Below are 13,477 nucleotides of genomic sequence, written 5' to 3'. Positions count from 1 at the left end.
CAGTGGCTTCTCCGCCCTGAAATTTGCCACTGTCGGGAACGGCAGCCTCGTCTGCTTTGCTAGAAAACACCCGTGACATAACTCATTCGGGCGTGTGATCGGGCACTCCTGCCACCATCCCCTTGTCGGCGAGCAGCTTCATAGAAATGAAGTTGACATGTCCGAGTCTCGCATGCTAAAGCTACACTGGGTCTTGAAGGCAGGTTAAGAGACACACCGGCGTCGCTTGATGCAGCCCGATCTTGTAGAGGCAATTTGGAGTTCGCCTCACTTTCATCAGTAACCGTGTAGGACTATTATCATACACACGTAGATGTTCAGCATCCATGATCACCTTGTGTCCAACTTCGGTAAGTTGTCGAAGGCTGATGATATTGTTGCACAGTCTTAGAATGTGGTAGTCCTCCTTGCCAGTGACACATTCGTCCAGCTCTCTGAACTTCTCTTTGTCACCGGTCATGTGATTACTGGCCCTATTTTGCAGGTACCAGACCTCAGAGCTAGAGCCTCCCTCTGTTGTGTCACGTAGTTCTGGCTTCAACTTCTCCTCTTTCAACAGCACGGCTCCCTGTTGGTGCTGCTGTTCTTGTGCTGGCTCTTCTGACACCACGAGTAGCAGGGCCAGCTCGGTGTCGTCAGCACAAGTGAGATGTGTCTCGCCTTTCTCTTCCTCCTTCTTCTTTGGTGCCTTGCACTCATTCGTGTAGTGCCCCATCTTGTGGCCGTTGAAGCACTTGATGTGGCTCTTGTTGCGGCGACCGTCGCCCTAGCCGCTCTCCTCGTCATTGCGCAACATCCCGTTGCGACCACCTCTGTCATGGCCTCTGCCGTGTCCACGACCACCCCGGCCGCGGTTGCTGCTGTCTGCAGTAAGGTGGGATTTTCCCTTGTTGCTTGATGAGGAGTTGCCACCATTCTTCTTCTGCCACGCCTACCACTCGGCCTGAGTGAGCAGCAGCTAGCTGTCGCCAATGCTATTGCCACTGGATGCATGTGGGCGAGTACATTCTTCAAACGCCTTAAGCCGTCCCACGACTTCCTCAAATGGCATCTTTTCAAGGTCGTAGAACTGCTCCATTTCAGTAATCACACTCAAGAATCGATCTGGCACGGTGTCGAACAGCTTTTTGACTAATGCAGCATCGTTGAGCGTCTCCCCTAGGTTTGCATACCTGACGGACATGCTATTGAGCCTTCCGGCATATTGGTCCAGGCTCTCTCACTCCTGCATGCGTATGGCGTTGAAGTCGCTCTTCAACGTTAGAAGCCGCGCGTTCTTGACGCGATCCGCGCCGACGAACCTTGTCTTGAGATAATCCCAGACCTCCTTTGTTGTTTTCTTCCTTGCCACTTGCATCAGGAGATCCTCCGGGAGCACTTGGAAGAGATGTGACCTCGCCTTCTTGTCCTTCTTCTCGTCGACAGCCTCACCGATCGCTGGCTCGACTACCTCCCAGACGTCTTGATCTTCAATCATCGTCTGCACACGAATCACTCAGCTCATGTAGTTTGTTGCCGTCAACTACAGGTACATGAACGGCCCACTGCTGCTCTCCTGCGTCACCTCGCCCTGAGGTACGATCGACTTCTTCACGAGTTAGTGCTACGCACTACAAGCTCTGATACCAGATGTTGGATCCGACCGCTGGATCACGAGCGCGACCACTCCAGATTCGTGACAACGCAAGCGACTAGGTTCCTCGACCACCCGAGCGATCAGTCATATGTGCTCGACCACGACTAGTCTGGCTATCCGTCGTGTACGTGCTGCTCTCGATCACACCGATCGACCAACAACGCCCAGCAACTCCTGAGTCACGTACTACTCGATGAGAATGAAAATCAACAGGAACAAAAACACGTGAAGCTCTTTGGAGGAATTTTCGACTCTATTAACTTGTGACATATACGACTCTGTGTCTTGCTTACAAAACTTAGAGATTACAACTCATATTTATAGCGACGTGCTAACTTCGAATTCTAACACGAGTCGTGCTATCTCATGATCCGACTCTGGACTCTAACTCCAACTCGAACTCTATACACATACGAACGACGCTATATCCATATACGAACCATATACGAACTCCTTGCTTCCGTACTGTCACGAAACAGTCCCCAAGACCTACCACAAAAATTAAGTCCAACAAGCACCGGTGGCTGGAGACGGTCCGGTGCCTGTGGTGCGGCGCCCCTTGTCTTACTTCTGCAGCTCGACGGACGCGGCACGGACCTACCTGCCGAACAGCACGTTCGAGGCCAACCTTGCGAAACTCTCCGCTGCCTTCCCTGAGAACGCCTCGGCGTCCGGCGGCTTCCTCAAGGGGTCCTTAGGTGCCGCTCCGGACACGGTCTACGCCCTCGCGCTCTGCCGAGGGGACACCGCTGGCGCCAACTGCACGGTGTGCCTCAAGGCGGCGTTCCGAAACTCGCAGGACCTCTGCGGTTACAGCAAGGACGTGACCATCTACCAGGACCAGTGCCATGTCCGGGTCTCCGACCTGGACTTCCTCGACCTCGGCGCGAACCGGCCGACGAGCGAAGCATGGAACGTGGACGACATCACCGAGCCTATTTTCCTTGGGTTGGAGTGGGATCCTCATGATAATGAAAAGCGTCGCTTTCGTCGTCGCTGGTATCGTGTCGGCGTTTCTGCGTGAAACTGCCAAGTTTGCAGCGTACAACACGTCGCGGAGCTTCGGCACCGCTGCCCTGGACTTCGGCGGCGCCTTCCCGGCGCTCCTCTCGACGGCGCAGTGTACTCCGGATCTGTCAACCCATGTCTGCTTTGCATGCCTTGAGGAAATTATCATTCAAAAGATGGCTTTGATCCTCCAGGAGCGGCAAGGCGGACGGTTTCTCGGAGTTCGGTGTTCATTCAGGTATGGGAGATACTTCATCGACGGCAGCAAGCCCATGCAGATCTTCGGGCCAACACTTCCGCACGGTATGTAGCGGAAGCTTTGTCATCTATAAATGCCATGCCATAATGTTATTAATTAGCTCTTCATCTGATTTCTAGTCCTTAAGCATTTGAAATTTTTCAATCGATTTTTCTCCCTCTTCAAACTTACCCCGTCATTCGTGTTGCCACAACCATTGGGTACTTACGTTATAATGACTGCCATAATCTCAAAGCAGCCACATGATTCGAAGTAGTGTTCCTGTTATTAATTAAAAAGAAAAAAGAAACATGTTTCATTCTTAACCCAAAAAATAAGCCGTGGCTAGCATGTCTTAATATGAATTATTTACTAGGATGCACTTATTTTAATTTAGCCCTCCATCTTGTTTGACCAAATAACCCAATTTGAGGTAGTATGTCAACTATGACTACTAAACGTTTGCGCAAGTTGCATGGTGCATAATGAATCCTTTTGATAAGTGCAAGGAGCTTCCGTGTTACCACACCTATGCAGGACGACGAGCAGGCAAAAGCAGGAGTAAGGTCGCAACAACGATGATTGGAGCGGTTGTTCCGTTGCTGGTGCTTCTCGTTTGTTGCTTCATTGGCTTTGGATGGATCAGATCGCGTCGAAAAGGCTAGTTGTTTTGTTCATTTGTTTCTAATCTGATCAATGCCCAAGACTGCGTGCCACAACTAAAATGCTAATTACGGCAGCTCTCAAGTTTGGAAAACTGCACTTGCAAGACGAACCAGCAGTGGATTTGCATCAGGATGGAGGATTGGACTGGGCGATTGAAGGAAATGTCAGTTCGGAGTTCTTGTTGTTTGACTTTGCACGGATACAGGAGGCAACGAGCAACTTTTGCGAAGGAAACAAACTTGGGCAAGGTGGGTTTGGCCCTGTTTACAAGGTAAATTGTCGGTGGGATTTTTGTAATAAACTTTTTTCATCTTTAAGTTAAAATGGTGTTTTCGATATTTCGTCATATTACATTAGCATGTGTATAATATATAGTAATTTCTTCCTAGATAATGTTAAACAAACATAACTGTCAGAAAAATATTAACCATCCCATGTGGTTGTGAAAAGTTAAAACTTTAAAGCTAATATTAAGAGTTTGTGAATAAGTAACTTTAGAGGACATGCGCTGTGTTGATTGTGACAAAATTATCTCATTTTGACATTCAAATTTTCAGGGAACATTGCCTGACGGGCTCGAGATTGCAGTTAAGAGGCTTTGCTCGAATTCAGGACAAGGTTTTGTAGAGTTCAAAAATGAAGTCCAACTTATAGCCAAACTACAGCATACAAATTTGGTTAGATTGTTGGGATGTTGCATTCAAGGGGAAGAAAAAATGCTAGTCTACGAGTATTTGCCGAACAAAAGCTTGGACTTCTTCATCTTCGGTACGTATGCAAAACTTTTTCATGGAGGCATACTAATCATATATATACCTATTCTCCCATTGAAGACTTAATAATTCTTTGATGTCAAGTAGTTTCTAACGGCAACTTAAATACCGTGTACATGTATAGTTAAAATATGTAAAACATAGATATGTATGTAATGACTGAAGGTAGTTGTCAAGTTGGTTAATATTGACCTATTCTACATTCATTAACTAATTATACCTGCTCACCACTATATAATTGATTTTTTTTCCAAAAGAACGGCACCAATGATAACAAAATTATTTAAAAAAAATTAACCTAATTTATGAGGAAAATCAGACCTGAAAACCTTAACAACTGCACGGTTTATACCCAATGATGTGAGCGCTCGGACAACAAAAGCCGAATACTACTACACATCGGAACAACCAAATGATGTCCGCAACTGGGTCATCGTTGTCAAGCTCGTCGCACATATGAGGTTATACAGCTCTGACTTCCCAACACATATCTTAATCTCTATCACGATGTCCTCTCATCCCTGGGGCAATTAACTTTTTGCCATCATTACCAGTGGCGTGTTCTCAAAAGCCATCGTTACCAGGAACTTTGACAAATTGCCACTGGGGCCCACTGTACACTTCATAATTTGCCACTCGCGCGACCGGGAGTGAACATGTGTCACATGGGTCCCATTGCCGATGTGGCATCGCATGCGAAATGATTGTTTGCCCTACGCGTGAAGCTAAGGTTGGCTCCCCGCCTGGCTCGATCGAACCAATCGCGCACACCCCCTGACCCAGTCACCCACCCCTCTCCTCTCCCTCCAGCTATCGTGGCGACGCTGCCTTCGTTCCCCCACTCTGGCGGCATGTCTCAGCCCCTAAGCAAAAGTGCCTGGTTGAATGGATCGTCGCATCCATCCCATCTCCCGAAGGAGGGGCCGCTAACAAGGCTGCCGCTGATTCAGTGCCCCGACTGCGGCCAAGAAGACATCATCGAGCTTGTGGCCAGGACCACCAAGAACTACGGCAAGAGGTTCTTCAAATGCCCTAGGAACAAGCATGGAGTAAGTGCCTTTGTCTATTTTTATGTGGTTGGATTCGTCTGATTTGGGGATTTAGGGTTTGCCAAAATGGGGATTTAGGGTTCGTCTGATTTGCGCAACGTGTTGGATGCAAAAAGCGAACTCATGCTCCTTTTACAAGTGGCGTGATGACTACGAGAAGCACTTGGAGTGCTAGGGTTTGCTCGATGCTGAAGAAGGTGAAATGGCTCCTGTTGATACATTCCGCAGATAATAATGGTTCCGGGCAAAATGGAGTAGGAGCTTGAAGCACTCAAGGCTCAATTTGCTGAATTGAAGACCGAGAAGGTGGTAGCAGGAAAGGTGGAGTTGCTGCTTGGTTAGGTGAAGGCAATGGCAGTGCTGCTAGGTGTAAACATGTTCTTTGTGTTGATGGCCATTGTTGTGTATCTGGCCAAGCTTATGCGATGATGGGGTAATTGGATGTCGATGTCTGTTATTTTGTGTCACTTAGGCAATCCTTTTGTTGCTGCTAATGCCAATGTAATCAGAACTGGGATGGTAATGTAAGCGTTGACAAAAAGTTCAAAAAAATGTTTGTAAATTATCCCCAGAATTTAACATTGCATTGTAGTCCATTCATCATCACAAGAATGCTTATGTTTCATCCAGATTTCCAAGTTTTAATATGTTCTGACAAGGATTGAAAGAGTTTCAATTTTTAGGAAGAAGGTGTACAATACACTTCTTCCTGGAGATTAATCAAAGCTCACAATAACATTTACATCTAGAAATATCAAATCTTTGACATCACACCTTGCATATTTAACAATTTCCATCACAGCTTGCATCATAGGTTCCATCACAGCTAGAACATAAAAAGTTACTACTACCTAGCTTACATCACATGTTCCATCAGAACATCATAGGTCCCAGAACACAATTGTTACATGACATCTCACAAAAAACAACATAAATGTATCTAGGCCTGGTAAAAAACTACTACTACCCATCACTACTTTTTCCTCGGAGTAATCTTCTTCCTAGGTTGAGGAGCTGGGGTTGGTTGGGTTGAAGGACTGGGTTGAGGAGCTTGTGAACTGGCCTGTGAACAGGCTTCTTCATCAGCCATCAGTGCAAGTTTCCTGCAAGAACATACCATCAATGTAATGCCCAGGAAATTTCAAGTTTCATGCCATCAGTTCAAGGAACATACCTCTTGGTCACAGGACCAGGGCTGTCTGCAAGAAGAGTGTTGAGGACAGCCCTTGTTCTGGGTGGAGTGACAATCTGGTCAACCACATCCTTCTTGCTCTTCTTCCTACCAGGCTTGGTCTTGTTCTTTGGGTTCCTCTTCCTGCACAAATAAACAAAAAGGGATATATGAGAACCAATTAGGATAACATAGAACAAGAGTTAACTAGTTGCGATTACCTCTTTTTAGGACCAGTAAGGGGACACTTTGAACTCCCTAACCTATGGCCAGTCCCACCACATAGGTTACAGTTGACCTGCCTTTTCAGCTTGCTCTTATTCTTGCCCTTCTCTAGAGCAGATGGAATTATATTCTTCCTCTGCCTCCCTACTGCCCTTGTATTGCATGTTGGTGGTTGAAGCTTGAATCCCTTGTTCACCTCTGGCCACTGTGACTTATCTGTAATGCAGGGAATCACACCTGCATAGGTAGCCCTGAAGCAATCCATAGAGAAAATTGGATGCACAAAATCATCCATGACTGGGTTCCTTTGTTTGGATATAGTAGCTAGTCCAGGAGGACATGGCTTCCCTGTAATTTGCCATTCCCTACAAGTGCACTTGTGCTCTCCTAGGTTCACAACATGTCTCAGCACATCTAACCCAAGTAGGAGCTCAGTGACTTCAACTGTATCATTTGCACCCATCATGACCCTCATGTTACCTAAACCATGAGTGCCAGCATTTAGTTGATGAACAATAGCTGGCAGTATCTTCCCTTTCAGTCTGTTGGCTATCTTCCTTCTCTTAGCCCACATCATGGCTGTCTTCTCCCTGATTTCATCTGCTAGGATATCAACTGGGAGGTCCTTGAAGTCCTTTATCCATCCATTCTATGATTTAGCCAAGTTATTGGTGATGAAGTCACATTTTTATCTCAGGTGAGAACTTGCTCCTTGCCCAAAGAAGATTGTGATGCTTGTTCAGCCACTGCCCAACTTCAGGATCACCTGCAAGGACTTTATTCAAGTGATGCTCAAATATCTCTAGCTTGTAGGCTCTAGCTGTAGGCCACAAATTGCCATATATAGGTCATGTCTTCCTTTTGGCAAGGTTGTCCATCAAATACCTAAAGCAACCCCTTTGCTCACAGTTAGGCAATATCTTCTTCACTGTAACTTCAAGACCTTTACAAGCTTCTGTACATATAGCAATGCTTAGACCTGTTCCTATGGCTTTAGCCAACTACTCCATGAACCAAGTCCAATTCTCTTTAGTCTCTGAATCAAAGAATCCAAATGCCAAAGGATACATCCAGTTATGGCTATCCAATGCATTTGCAGTTGCCATGTGACCATTCCATTTGCCATTAAGGTCAGTTGAATCAATGCTAATAAATTTCCTACATCCAGTTAGAAATCTACTAATGCAGAGCTCAAAGCAACAAAATAATTACCCAAAGTACACTTGTCCACCCTCTTCCCTAGTTCCAGTCACCACTATACTACCAAGGCACCTAAGCTCTATCTCAACCTTAAACCTATACAACCAGTCCAAACTATCATTCCATGATCCAAATATATGTTGTACTGCCCTTTCTCTACCCTTCCACACAGTGGCATAAGGATTTGTACCTTATATGTGTCTTGTAGCCATGTATGCAGCTCCTTTGCCCCACAATTAGGTTTCTGCCTAAGTGTTGTAGCCACCTTGTTTGCCACCCAAGCTTGAGAAGCCATTCTGCCCACAACTCTACTAGTAGAAGCACATGTGTGATCATCAGTGTTTATTTGGACCTCCAATGCATACATAAAATCAAGTAAGCAACAATTTATACATACAAGATGAACTAGAAGCACACAAAATGAACTAGAAGCATACAATAGTCAGGGATTATACCCTGACAGTCTTATCATGTAGTGTCTTGGCTACAATTCTCCAAGGACACCCTTTTGCATCATAGTAGCCTCTAAATATATCAAGGTCAGACTTTTCTGTGCTAAGCTCAAACTCTCTTCTGATTGCATGCATTCTGATCGCCATTCTGAATTCTGGCATGTTTGGGTACACTATACTAACACTCATTTCAAGGTTATCCCTATCACAATTCCTAACTGGTTCATCAGGCACATGATCATTCACCTCGACTGCTGCTTCTTGCATTTCTCTCTCAACTTCTCGAGGAATAGATGGAATAGAGTGTTGAGTGCATGTTTCTGCTTCTCTTGCTGCTTCTGCTCTAGCATCATCAGCTCTCAGTCCAAGAACCTCATATATGTTATCCTCATCAAAGTTGACACGAGAATTTCCACCCTCAACTGGTAAAGGCTACAGCTTTAGTTTAGTCCAGTCAACCACAAAATCACTTGGTTCAGTTGTTGGATTAACCTCTGTTGCACCAGCATCAGTGGGATTTTCATCTGTGGGAACTTCAACTACTGAATTAACATCACTTGGATTCCCATCAATTGCCTTCCCATCAAGTGCCTTCCCATCAGTTCCAGCATTACCTTTCCTTAGACTAGCTTCAATGACTGCATTATATACTTCCTTCAGCACTACCTTCACATTGAGCATGAGCTTCTTTGTATCAAATCTATCACAGAAATGCAGCATAAGAGCCATGTTGTCTCTAATCTCCACCATGGTATCCAATTTTCTGTCATGTCCATAAAACACAGGCCTCTGGTAGCTTCCCCAGATGATTCTGGACTTCAAATCCTCAATCAGACTCTACATACAAGCTACGCCATTGACCCACCACTCATGCTGCCCATTTGATATTTCCACTTCGGATCCATCATCAAGAATCACAACATAGTGTCCCACTCTAACGTTTATACTAAATGTTGTATCAGGATCCATCCTAATACCACGTACAAGCAAAAAAGGGGAAATTTGGAATTAGGGTTTGAAACCAACTCCAAATGCACCCACTAAACTACGGAGCAAGGCGAAAAGCAACAAAATTTGGCTGCAGGATTGCAACTTACCATGGTGGTGGCGGCTCACTCGACGAAGCCATGACCTAGCTCATCCACGGCGGAGAGAGGACGAACACCGGCGGAGAGGAAGAGAGGGGAGGGGGTGGTGACTGGGTTGGGGGTGTGCGCGACCGGTCCAATCGAGCCAGCCGGGGAGCCAGCCTTAGCTTCACGCGAAGGGAAAATGGTCATTTCACATGCGATGCCACGTCGGCAGTGGGACCCATGGGACACGTGTCTGCTCCCAGTCATGTGAGTGGCAAATTATGAAGTGTACAGTGGGCCCCAGTGGCAATTTGTCAAAGTTCCTGGAAACGATGGCTTTTGAAAACACACCATTGGTAACGATGGCAAAAAGTTAATTGCCCCCTCATCCCCACTCACGATCACTACAGAACAGCATCAAGGGAGAGAGCTGCAACATGTCATCATTGCCGAGCTTGTTGGACATCGTGACGCAGTAGCTCTGACTCCACCGCAACCCTCGTGATACAAAGCATGTCAGATAACAACTGTGAGGAATAGGCGTAGCACCAACAGAAACAGAGACCTTATTAACAACTTGCCCCTGTAAAGGCCTAGTGTGGTCGCAACCGACGCTAAAGGAGATCCCCTCCACAACAATGCTAGCGGTCACCAAGATGCGATGTGGGATCCTCGAATGCGACACCTCTAGGGAGAAGGTTTTCACCCACGAGATCCCACAACAAGAGGAAGAGGGGTGGGGCACTTCCAACAATGCCTCCATGGAGAAAAGCAGCACATGCCAGCATTGCTGTCTTCGGCCCAGGCCAAATGTCGAGCAAGACTTTCGCCTGGGGAATCCACACCCCAACCAACATCCTAGACCCCACGAGCATGTGCCACCCTCAAGCCTCCCCCCCCCCCACACGTCACTAGGCTCCCCGCGGGTCAAACCGAAAAGAAGAGGCAATTCAGTAAGAGGAGGAGCCGATATGGCACTGAGAGGCAGAGGGCAACATAAGGCGAGGCTGGATGAAGCCAAGCCAGCAGCACCAAGAAGCGCACAACACACAGCACGTCAGCTGCGCATCAGCCACTACCGGTGATCGCCCAAGCATGACGCGGTAGCGTGCGCCTTGACCACTGGTGCCCGCGTCGCTGTTGGCAGCAAAGAGGCCAGCGCGACGAGGCACCCACCATGTGCTGGCCGCAGATGGTGGCCTAAGGCCCACGTGGTCGCCAGCACACTTGCAACCCCACCAAACGGGAGAAAAACAATTCCGCGAAGGGGAGGGGGTGGGGGAACCACGCCACCACTCCCGCCCGAAGGAGCAAACTCCCCAGACGACCACCCAGCGGTGCCTATGTCCCAGCAAACCGATCCAAGGCCCGTCGTCGCCATGGCCTGACCACAGCAAAGTGGGCCACGCTGGCAACGAATCCGTGTGGAATCCAACCGCCAACGACCAGATCCACCCCTCAGAAAAGGATATCCGGCGAGAAACACGGTGGATACACCAGCTCTAGATGATGCTCAAGGAAGGAGAAGGAGGGAGGTGGAGGAAAACAAGGGAGGGGGTAAGGGAGAACATGATGGCCACTGCTTGGCGCCACCCTCGCCGTCGCTGCACTCGCAGGCTAGCGGTGGCGGCAGCAGCCTAGCCAAGGCTGGTGGAGGAGGTGGTTCAGGGTGCTAGCGAGTCACCCTCGAGTCGCCTCTAAGTAGATGACGCGAGGGGTTTTTTTTTCCGTCCTAGCATAGGTACAACTACAAACAGGCCACTATATAATTGATATATATGTATAGTTATGATGTTGGTTAAGGCATGTGTAGCATCTTTCCATATTAATTTCTTATTCTTTCACACTTATTCCCTCACTACTAAAAAAATGCTAATCCTTGATGGTACATTACTGTTGTTTCATATAAAACTGATAGTAATAATGTATCACTGACAATTCCTAAATAGTTAGTGATTTGAATATATATATATATATATATATATATATATAAGTACATAAGGCATTTTAACGGAAACTATTATTCATTCTTTATACTATATTTACCTTGGAACTACTGTGCAGATAAACCTGAGAAAAGGACTCTACTAGATTGGAAAAGACGCCTAACGATCATAGAGGGAATAGCACATGGACTCTTGTATCTGCATAAGCACTCCCGGTTGCGTATCATACATAGAGATCTGAAAGCAAGTAACATTCTATTGGATCAAAACATGAACCCCAAAATTTCAGATTTTGGTATAGCAAAAATATTCATCTCAAAAAGACAACGAAGATAACACAAACACAGTTGTGGGAACATAGTAAGTATACTTTATTAATTACAGTTACTTAAATTTTGCGAGTTTAGAAATTCTAGTGCTTTGAGTTGTCAATGATCCATTTATCGCTGCAGCGGTTACATGGCTCCCGAGTATGCTTATGAGGGTCTCTTCTCAAGCAAATCTGACGTGTTCAGCTTTGGTGTTCTACTTCTCGAGATTGTGTGTGGAAAAAGGAACTCTGTTGTTCATCAAAATGGTGGTTTCGTCAACCTCCTAGGATATGTGAGTGCATACGTATTCATATAAAACTATTAGTGACGAAAATATATGAAATTAATATATCCTTATCTGTAAGTTGTACCCACTATCCAGTTCATGTGTATAGCGGTCTAAATCCTACTGTTGCAGGCCTGGCAGCTGTGGAAAGAGGGAAAATGGCATGAATTAGTAGACCCAACGTTGGTCATTGATCATTGCACATCAGAATTGTCCAAATGCATTAATATTGCACTATTGTGTGTGCAAGAGAATGCAGCTGATCGACCCACCATGTGGGATGTTACTGCCATGCTTACTACTGAGGGTGCGACCCTGCCTCAGCCGAAGAATCCAGCATACTACAAAGCGAGGATGGCGAATGGAGAGGCATTAGAGATTGATCTTGAGCGATATAGCATCAACGAAGCGCAACCATCACAGCATGATCAGATAGATGCCCACTAGTCATCTCTTTCATTTGATTGTCGCGGTATCTTTTGAGAAGTGAAAGAAATTGATTGTCGGTATTATATTGAAGGGTGATTGTGAGTGTGCGATTGATGCTAAAATGTAGTAGCAGACACCAGGATTTACAATCCACAAGAAGTCAAGTGGCTAGCAAAAAAAATGTTGAAAAGGAAATGGAAATTCCTGCGTTTTATGTAATGAGTAGGAATGCATTCGACACTTCTTGATTGAATTTGTTGTCACTAATTAAATTTGCTTGGCTCCAATTTTGAATCTTGGGGATTGGTGGCCTAGTGGTGCAAGGAGTTCGGTGGGATGTTGTGAATTAATGCTTCTTTCTTCTTACTCTACTTTTGTTGATGGTAAGAATTAGTATTTATAATAGTTATTGTAGTGTTGATTGGTCTAACGATAGGAACTTAAAGCTGATGCTGATTTAGCTAATATTAGGTTTTGAATCGGAAGACAGATGGCTCTGATTAGGAAAGATTGTATGAGATCATGAGATAACTGCTAAAGATGACAAGGTGCAATAATAAAGCTCGGAGCTGATCGAAAATATTCAGGGATCTTGTTGGACCTGATCAAATACAAGGAAATGATCTCTGATCAGTGGTTTCCGACCCAGGTGCTTTACAAACAATGGTTTCCTACCAGATGGTCAAACCAAGCTGCGAGCAGGTGGTCTCCGACTAGATGGTTGAACTAAGTAGTTGGTCAATCCGAGCAAATGGTTGAATTCGAGGAGCTGGTTGAAATCCGAACAGACGGTCGTCTTCGAGCACATAGTTATATTTGAGTACACATACCGAATTACGTGATAGAGACTATCAGTTAATATGTGGGAACTTACGTGATTGAATAAGAAATATATTTTAGTTATAGAAAGTTTGAAGATCAGATGTCATAGACGAATCGTATTGTAAGTTTTGTTAGATTTGAGTTAGGAGTCATGATCTCTTACGACTAAGATATATCATCCTTAAAATAGAA

General features: G+C 45.8%; 1 pseudogene; it reads left to right on the top strand.

Annotated features, from left to right (window-relative positions):
• Positions 1–1,629: 1,629 nt before the first annotated feature.
• Positions 1,630–12,734, top strand: LOC133903895 (cysteine-rich receptor-like protein kinase 10; annotated as a pseudogene).
• Positions 12,735–13,477: the final 743 nt, after the last annotated feature.

Source organism: Phragmites australis, chromosome 2 (assembly GCF_958298935.1).
Source record: "Phragmites australis chromosome 2, lpPhrAust1.1, whole genome shotgun sequence".
NCBI lineage: Eukaryota > Viridiplantae > Streptophyta > Magnoliopsida > Poales > Poaceae > Phragmites > Phragmites australis.
This window is presented reverse-complemented; position numbering and strand designations above follow the sequence as displayed.